Source organism: Aricia agestis, chromosome 3, assembly GCF_905147365.1.
Source record: "Aricia agestis chromosome 3, ilAriAges1.1, whole genome shotgun sequence".
Lineage (NCBI taxonomy): Eukaryota > Metazoa > Arthropoda > Insecta > Lepidoptera > Lycaenidae > Aricia > Aricia agestis.
In genome coordinates this window covers 5,915,331-5,922,894 of record NC_056408.1, presented here as the reverse complement: position 1 = coordinate 5,922,894, position 7,564 = coordinate 5,915,331, and positions in this window count along the sequence as shown.

The window sequence follows — 7,564 nt, the reverse complement described above, 5'->3', positions numbered from 1 at the left end:
TATTATTTTGGTTTGTCCTCGCCTTAAGGAAAGTGTCTTTGAATATGTATTGTTAATTGATATTATAAATGCTAATGCGCGGAAAGTGAATGTATGTGTTCATATTGTGTTAGCGGGCCCCTAGACGGAATTTTTTTTGTGCAATATCACGTATTGTTCAATAATATTGGCCGCCTACGGTTGATATTAAACGCCTTTCAATTTTACTATCAAATAAATTGTTCAATAATATTGTTCAATGATATTGCACCATAAAATTGATCGTCTAGAGGCCCACTTAGGTCATGAATGTGTTTTTACTTTTAGGATTCAATAGAGTTGCTGAGCTGATTGAGGCAAGGCAAATTAATCAATATTATTGGTTCTTAAAAAACAGAACATCATCTCTGGTTTAAGCGGACCCTACTAATATATCTCAAATCCCAATGCATATCTACTGTTATCGTTTTCAGTAAAAACATAGCAATTTATAGGCATCAGAGATAGAACGATAGAAATCACAACAAATATTTTTCTTGCTTTTCATCTGTACGTATAAGCAGTTTTGTTGTAAAGGCAGCTCATACGAGTACTGTCATTTTTATAGCTACAAAATTGACAATAATTTGCCCAACAACAAATTCTTATCTAAATAGGAAGTAAATTGGCACATTCACCTTCTGTTTATTACTCTTATTAGTAATCTATCTTCTGAATTGTCTATTTGGCGCGGGTAAATAGATGTTGAGATAAATTGAAAACATGGCGGGGCGCTCGGTATTTCCTTTCGCGTATAATTTCCCGTGGGCGCTACAGAAAATGATAATTCATATTTGTATTGTTTATTATTCGAATAGTTTGTGAATGGCATCCTTACGATAGCGTTGATGATTATTATTATAGTGTTACGTGGTGAATCCATGAAAAGTATCGTTGATGTACCAAACAATATGGAGTAAGCAATTGTAACTTTTTTGTATCTATTCCCACCGCGGAAATACTAAAGTGAAAGTACTGAAGCTCGTATAGGCATTGATGTATAGGCATACATTTTTGTGGTACAAAGAAAGGGGGATTATAATCCTTACTTCCTTTCCTACTATTCCTATTTTTTGATCAGCCCCCTAAGACAAAGTATCTTTCGTTAAAAACGATGACAAAAATCGTTATTAAAATTTTGGTATGCGGTTTGATATGTCAAACCGCATACATTTTAATAACGACTTTACGAGCGATGACCTATGAGTCGCTAAATGACATTTCGCTTTCAAAGACTAATGTCGAATCCCATAAATTTTGATAACGAGTCTCGTCTTCGGCTACGGCGCCTGGTTATATAGAATATTACACACGGTGCTGCTCGCCAGTTCTGTTATACTGGAACTTGGCTTGACACGCTACCGCGTCTCTAGATCTTACGTCGTAACTTATATTATGTCGCGAGTACCAACATCATTATTAATCTAAAAAATGCACTTAATTATATAACATAGTAAACATGTTTTCAATTCAAGATTATTTACTAAAATAACCTATAGCAACATCTTCAACAAAAGTGATCTTATATTTTAATGAGCGAAATAAAATATTCAGTAAGTTACCACCGGATAGCTCACTCTCTCGGATAATGATCTCGGATGAATGGCGGCTATCTGAGGATTGCTTTCTTCGCCATAAATATTTGAAGATGTTATTTCTGTAAGCAATTACGTTCTGTCTGATTACGGACTTGGAATTACCATCGCAAACTTGAAGTATTCATTCAGTGGTTGTGATAGACATTATAAAATATAGAATAAGAACATTTCTCACTAAATATGGAAGGTAAATTATGGTCAACCGTATAGATTTTTTATTTTTATTTTTTATTTCGTCCCCCTAACTTTATCAGGGCTATTTATTTTCTATTTGTCTATACATACAATTTGTCTAATCAGCCTTTGATGTTACAATTATGTTCAATACTTATTATATTTTGTACAAAATTTATGATATCCAATATAAATATACGATGTAATTAACACTAGATTTAAATACCAATTCCAATAAAAATACAATAAATGATTCCACTAAAATAAACAATTACAATAAAATACAATTAAAATGTCAAATAATAAAACAACGGCACAAATATAAAACCGAAAGTATAGAGACTATCCTAATATCACAGCTTAAATTTGAACCTTATTATTGTTATCACACAAAATACTACCGTTACGCTTATTTACTACAACCACGATTGTCCTGCAGAAAGCCAGGAAGATATCCCGCTTTTTACCCCCAGGATGGATGGCAGATTCTCACATGTTATCGATGTGCCCAATTTCTGCTCAATATCGTATCTATTACTAGCAAAATTTGGGCACTCGAGTAGCAGGTGAGGAACCGTCTCCTCAACTCCTGACTGACACAGGCAGGACGGATCCTCCTTCAGCTTGAATCTGTTCAAGTAGAAGGCGAATCCGCCATGACCAGTCAGAATCTGTGTGGTGTGGTGTATGATGTCTATTTTCTGTACTATTTTGTATGCAGCAGCAGCGTTTGGGAAAAAGAGCTTCGTGACTCCGGCCGTCCCTCCCACTTCGTATCTCCTGTTCCATTCCTCAATCGAATCCTCTCTCAAGATACGCTTGACGAATGAAACAGGACACAGATCGTAGTCAGGTTTCCTTCTCAATTTCAGCGCGGCCTCCTTGGCTAATTCGTCAACCCTCTCATTCCCTCTCAACCCTGCGTGCGCCTTAATCCAAAACAAGGAGACCTCCCGCCTCTGCAATGCAGCTTTTCGGAGGGCCACCCTTGTTTGCACTGCCAGGGGATGAGGGGAACTAAGGGTGACAGCCTGGAGAGCCGATCTGGAATCACTAAGGATACCGACCTTTGCCATTCCACTCTTGCAGGCTATACTTACTGCTCTTTGGAGCGCTAGAAGTTTGGCTTGGTAGACGGTGCAATACGGCGACAAGGCAAGCTTGACGGCCTTTGTCTCGGCCTCGCCTTTCCATACGGAGTGTGCGGCTCCGACTCGACCCTCAATCTTGCTACCGTCCGTATAGATCCTATGGATGTGGCTATCAACCACATCGGCATACGAGTCCTCATCTACCATCCCGAACCTCAGCTCTACCTGCTCTACCGGATGTGGGTCCTCAATCGCGGAAGCCATTCGTTCCACCTCCCTGTCCCCCAATGCCGGGTATGACACTCCCTTCTTGAACTCATAAAGTCTCGATGCTTCGAGTATTCTGAGATCAAGAGGGAGTATTCCAGCCAACAGCAGCGCGGAGTTCAGAGAGACGGTCCGATATGCTTTGCAGATCTTCAAGGCAAAACTTCGTTGGACGGAGTTGAGCCTCTTTTGGACCCCCATCTTTTCCGCGGTGGGTGCCCACGCTGCTGATGCATACAAAATAGTCGGTTCTATGACCGCTGTATATATAATTTTGACTACTTGGGGGTTAAGACTCCAACCTACTCTTGCTGCTCTGGCTAGCATTTTGTATCGAACAATTGCTTTTTGGTATACGTTCTTCATATGGTTGTTAAAAGTTAGGCCGCTGTCTATTGTCAATCCTAGTATTTTTATTGATTCATAATACTGGATATCAACACCCCCATTGCGAGTCTCGGTCTATCATATTTTAGTCTCCTGGTGGAGATCAGAGCACAAGTTTTTTGTGGAGCGAAGATTAACTTATTATCTTTTCCCCATTTTCTAATTTTTTCTAGTACTGCGTTCGCTTTACGCTCTATTTCTATCGCAGTATCGCCATCTAGTCACTCTAGTCGCTCTTCAACTCTCGCAGTGAACGGTTGTGCGCTCAGCTCCTCGCGTCTTAGTTTGCGGACCGTTTTGTGTTGTGTGCTCTGGGAACTGTGAAGCCTCCAGCGAAACCCCGACGCCTCGGTGCCTTCGCCCCTTCAGTGTGCTACAGATTGTGAATGTGACAGGTGTTTTGTTTTCTATGTGCTAATATACAAATTGTAAAGTTGATCGTAGTTCGGCGCCGGCTGGATTCGATCCCGGATACCTCAGCGCTCGTGGCCGCCCTGCTGTTTGGACCACTCGGCTACTGAGACGTGAGCCGCCGCCGCGAATTTATTCTTCGCTTTCGGATATCAGACGCCGACACATTGCAAAAGCGAAATAATAGTAGCGCCATCTGTTGTCAAATCAATATAACAAAATAAATAAATAATTAAGTATTAACTAAATCGGGACAAGATGTCAACGATTAGCGGAAGCTTCGCTACTGCCTCCAGCGTAGCGAAAGAAGCAATGTAAATTTACCAAAGATTCTGTATTAGAGTCCACCGAAGCAAGAAACCCCGAAATTATTATTACATCTTCGCATAGCGAAGAAGATAGTATCGAAAGCATAAACTTTAAGCTGGAAACAAGATCTGACGCCCCCATTTACGCGAGAGGAGGAAAGGGCATAAGACAAAGAGCTAAAATTATGGCCGACGCTCATGATTTGATTCCACAGAACATTCTCGAAAAAACAGGCAGTGTTACTGACACATCGGCACTGTCAGAGCTGAGAAAAGATGGAGGAGCCTTACAAGAGATGACCAAAATGGCTCATGAATTACTTAGGAAAACCAAGTCTAGACTTGATGAATCACGCAACCTTAGTAAGGAAATTAAGGAAGACGTATCAGATGGTCTCCATGGTCTGTATACAATGATTATAAGCCTAGCCGAATCCAGAAATAGGCATCTAATAGAGAAAGAAAAGCAAAAATCTTACTATGAACACCTAATAACGTCTCTCGAAATGAAGTATACGGAGGACTTAACAAACACACAGAAAGAAAGTGTGAAGCGAGAGGAAAAACTATTTACCGAAATTGCTAAAACTTTTAAAGAAGCGGAATCCTTTAAATGGCTACTGGGTGATATGGAGGAAAAACAGTGGGAGCTATCAAAAAATTTTGATGAAAAGTTCAACCGCCTGTATAATCATCTTACTGAGATACACACAGACATCAAAAGAGCAAGATCTGCTTCAAACTCACCTAAAGAAAAAACTGGATTAAGCGACTATGTGAAAACGGAGTTAGCTCTTGTGCATGGTTCCATGCTGCAACTAAAAACCGAATTGGAGGAGATAATGCCTTCAGTTAGTTTTCGAGACGAACTTAACAGACTGCAGGGCCTGATACAAAGAACGACTGCTGATCTCGAAAATAATTCAACAGAAGTGGCTGCTTATAACTCTTCTAACTCTAGTACATATGACCCTCTACAGAAAGATATGCTGCTACAAATCTTACAAACTCTAAACGAACTGAAAGATCAAAACTTAAAACAAAATGACTACCATACCATCAAAGAGGATATGAAAACAGCAGTAACTAGTATAAATAACATACGGAAGGGTATGGAGGATATTCAGGATACAACTGTAGCCGCTATGGCACCACTGAGAACGGCAATCGAAGATCTTCGAAGAGAATGTTGTGTAGGTGTAAAGGCGCATAAAAACACTACGATGAAAGAGACAAACCTGTCGCCATCTTCTAACTCTCTGACTACACAATCCGTAACACGCGAACAAAGCTTTTCAACACCTCTGACCTATGCACAAATCCTCAAGTCTCAAAATCATAGCACTGAGGACAAGCGTTACGAAAAAGCAAGATTTTCACTGGCGGTATCCTCTACTGATCCCAAAGACAGTTGCGAGGACATAATAGATAAGATTCAGAATGGAGTCAATATAATAGAACTAGGTGTGGGAGTAAATGGAATTCATAAAAGAAAAAACCAAAAAGTTATAATTAACTGTGACAGTAATAATGATAGAGATAAGCTTGAAAATGCTCTTAAAGCGTGTAATAACAAACTGGAAGTATCTAAATTAAAAAGCCGAAACCCCCTAATAAAATTAATTGGAATAGCAGCAAACCATATAACTGACAAAGAAATAGAACAGGCGATCATTAGACAGAACTCAAGGCTGATAGAGAAAATAGAAGAGAAAAGCAGAAACATAAAAGTGCTGAGAAGAATAAGAGGAAGGACTAAGGAACTCACAAACGCCATAATAGAAGTAGAGCCTGTAATGTGGAAGTCCCTAAAAAACCAAAAAATAAGAATAGGCTACCAGATTATCCCTGCCATAGACCAGAGTCCGGTTATACAATGCTTTTGTTGCATGGGTTTTGGGCACGTTGCAAGAGATTGTCAAGGGCAAAATACGTGCGGTTATTGTGCTGAACCTCACGAAACGCGAAACTGTCAAAACAAGAACTTGACACCGCGATGTTCCAACTGCGTCAAACTTAATAAAGATTCAGATCTTAATCACACAGCCTACAGCAGAGATTGTCCAATATGGAAAAAGTGGGATACCATATCCCGTAGCATGATAAATTATTGCTAAAGGCGTCACTCATAAGAAAACTAACAGTATTCGTCTTGGACAAATCAACTTAGGTCGTGGACTAGCTGCTACACAAGAAGCAATACACACAGCAACCAGAAACGCCTATTCAATTCTCCTATTGCAAGAGCCTTATGTAGGGTCAACAGGATGTCTTGTTTGCGCATACCGTTGTGCACAAAAGTTTGACGATCGCAAAAAACCAGTAAAGGCAGCACTAGTAATATTAGACCCAAACCTCACAGTCATTCAAGATGAACGATGCATAACGGAAAACACAGTTGGCATAATACTGAAAATTGGGACGAAGAAAATAGGATTGATTTCTCTTTACTGGGAAGGAACGGAAGACATAAATAGATACACCACAGAACTACGAAACATAATGACATACCTAAATACTCCCTTTATCGTTGTAGGTGGAGACTTTAATGCTAAAAGTCCTTGGTGGGGGCATAGCTTTGAAGATACTAGAGGCAAAATACTAACAGAATTTCTTGCAACTAATGATCTCGAAGTCTTGAATTCTGGCACAGTACCAACTTTCTATACTATAAGAAATAACAAAGAGCTTACTAGTATTATAGATATTACCGTATCTAGTCAGGAACTTATGGACAAAATTCAAAAGTGGCATGTTAACCTAGAATTCGTAACAACATCCGATCATAGAGCAATAACTTTTGAAATTAATCTTGATAAGAACGATGAAGAAACCTTAAATAAAAATACAACGAGGAGATATAATACAAGAAAAGCTAACTGGACTAAATTTAGAGAAAGCCTTGAGAGTCTATTAAAGGAAAACAATATCACTGAACAGACTACTAACGATATAAAAACAGCTGACGAATTAAATGAATTGGCAGAAACATACACTAAAATCTGCCAAGAAGCGTGCCAAAAATCTATGCCAATGTTTTCACCAAAACCTACAAAGAAGGTTAGATGGTGGAATAAAGAGTTAGAAAATATGAAGAGAGAGGTAAATAGGTTAAGACGAAAAATTAAAAAAGCAAATCCTAGACGAAAGGAATTCGTCGTAGAAAACTATTTGATAGCTTTACGCACTTACAAAGAGACGATACTGAATACAAGAACAAATAGTTGGAAACAATTCTGTACAAATCAAGAAAGAGAAACAGTTTGGAGTAGAACATACAGAGTTCTTAAGTATTCTACAACCCGATCAG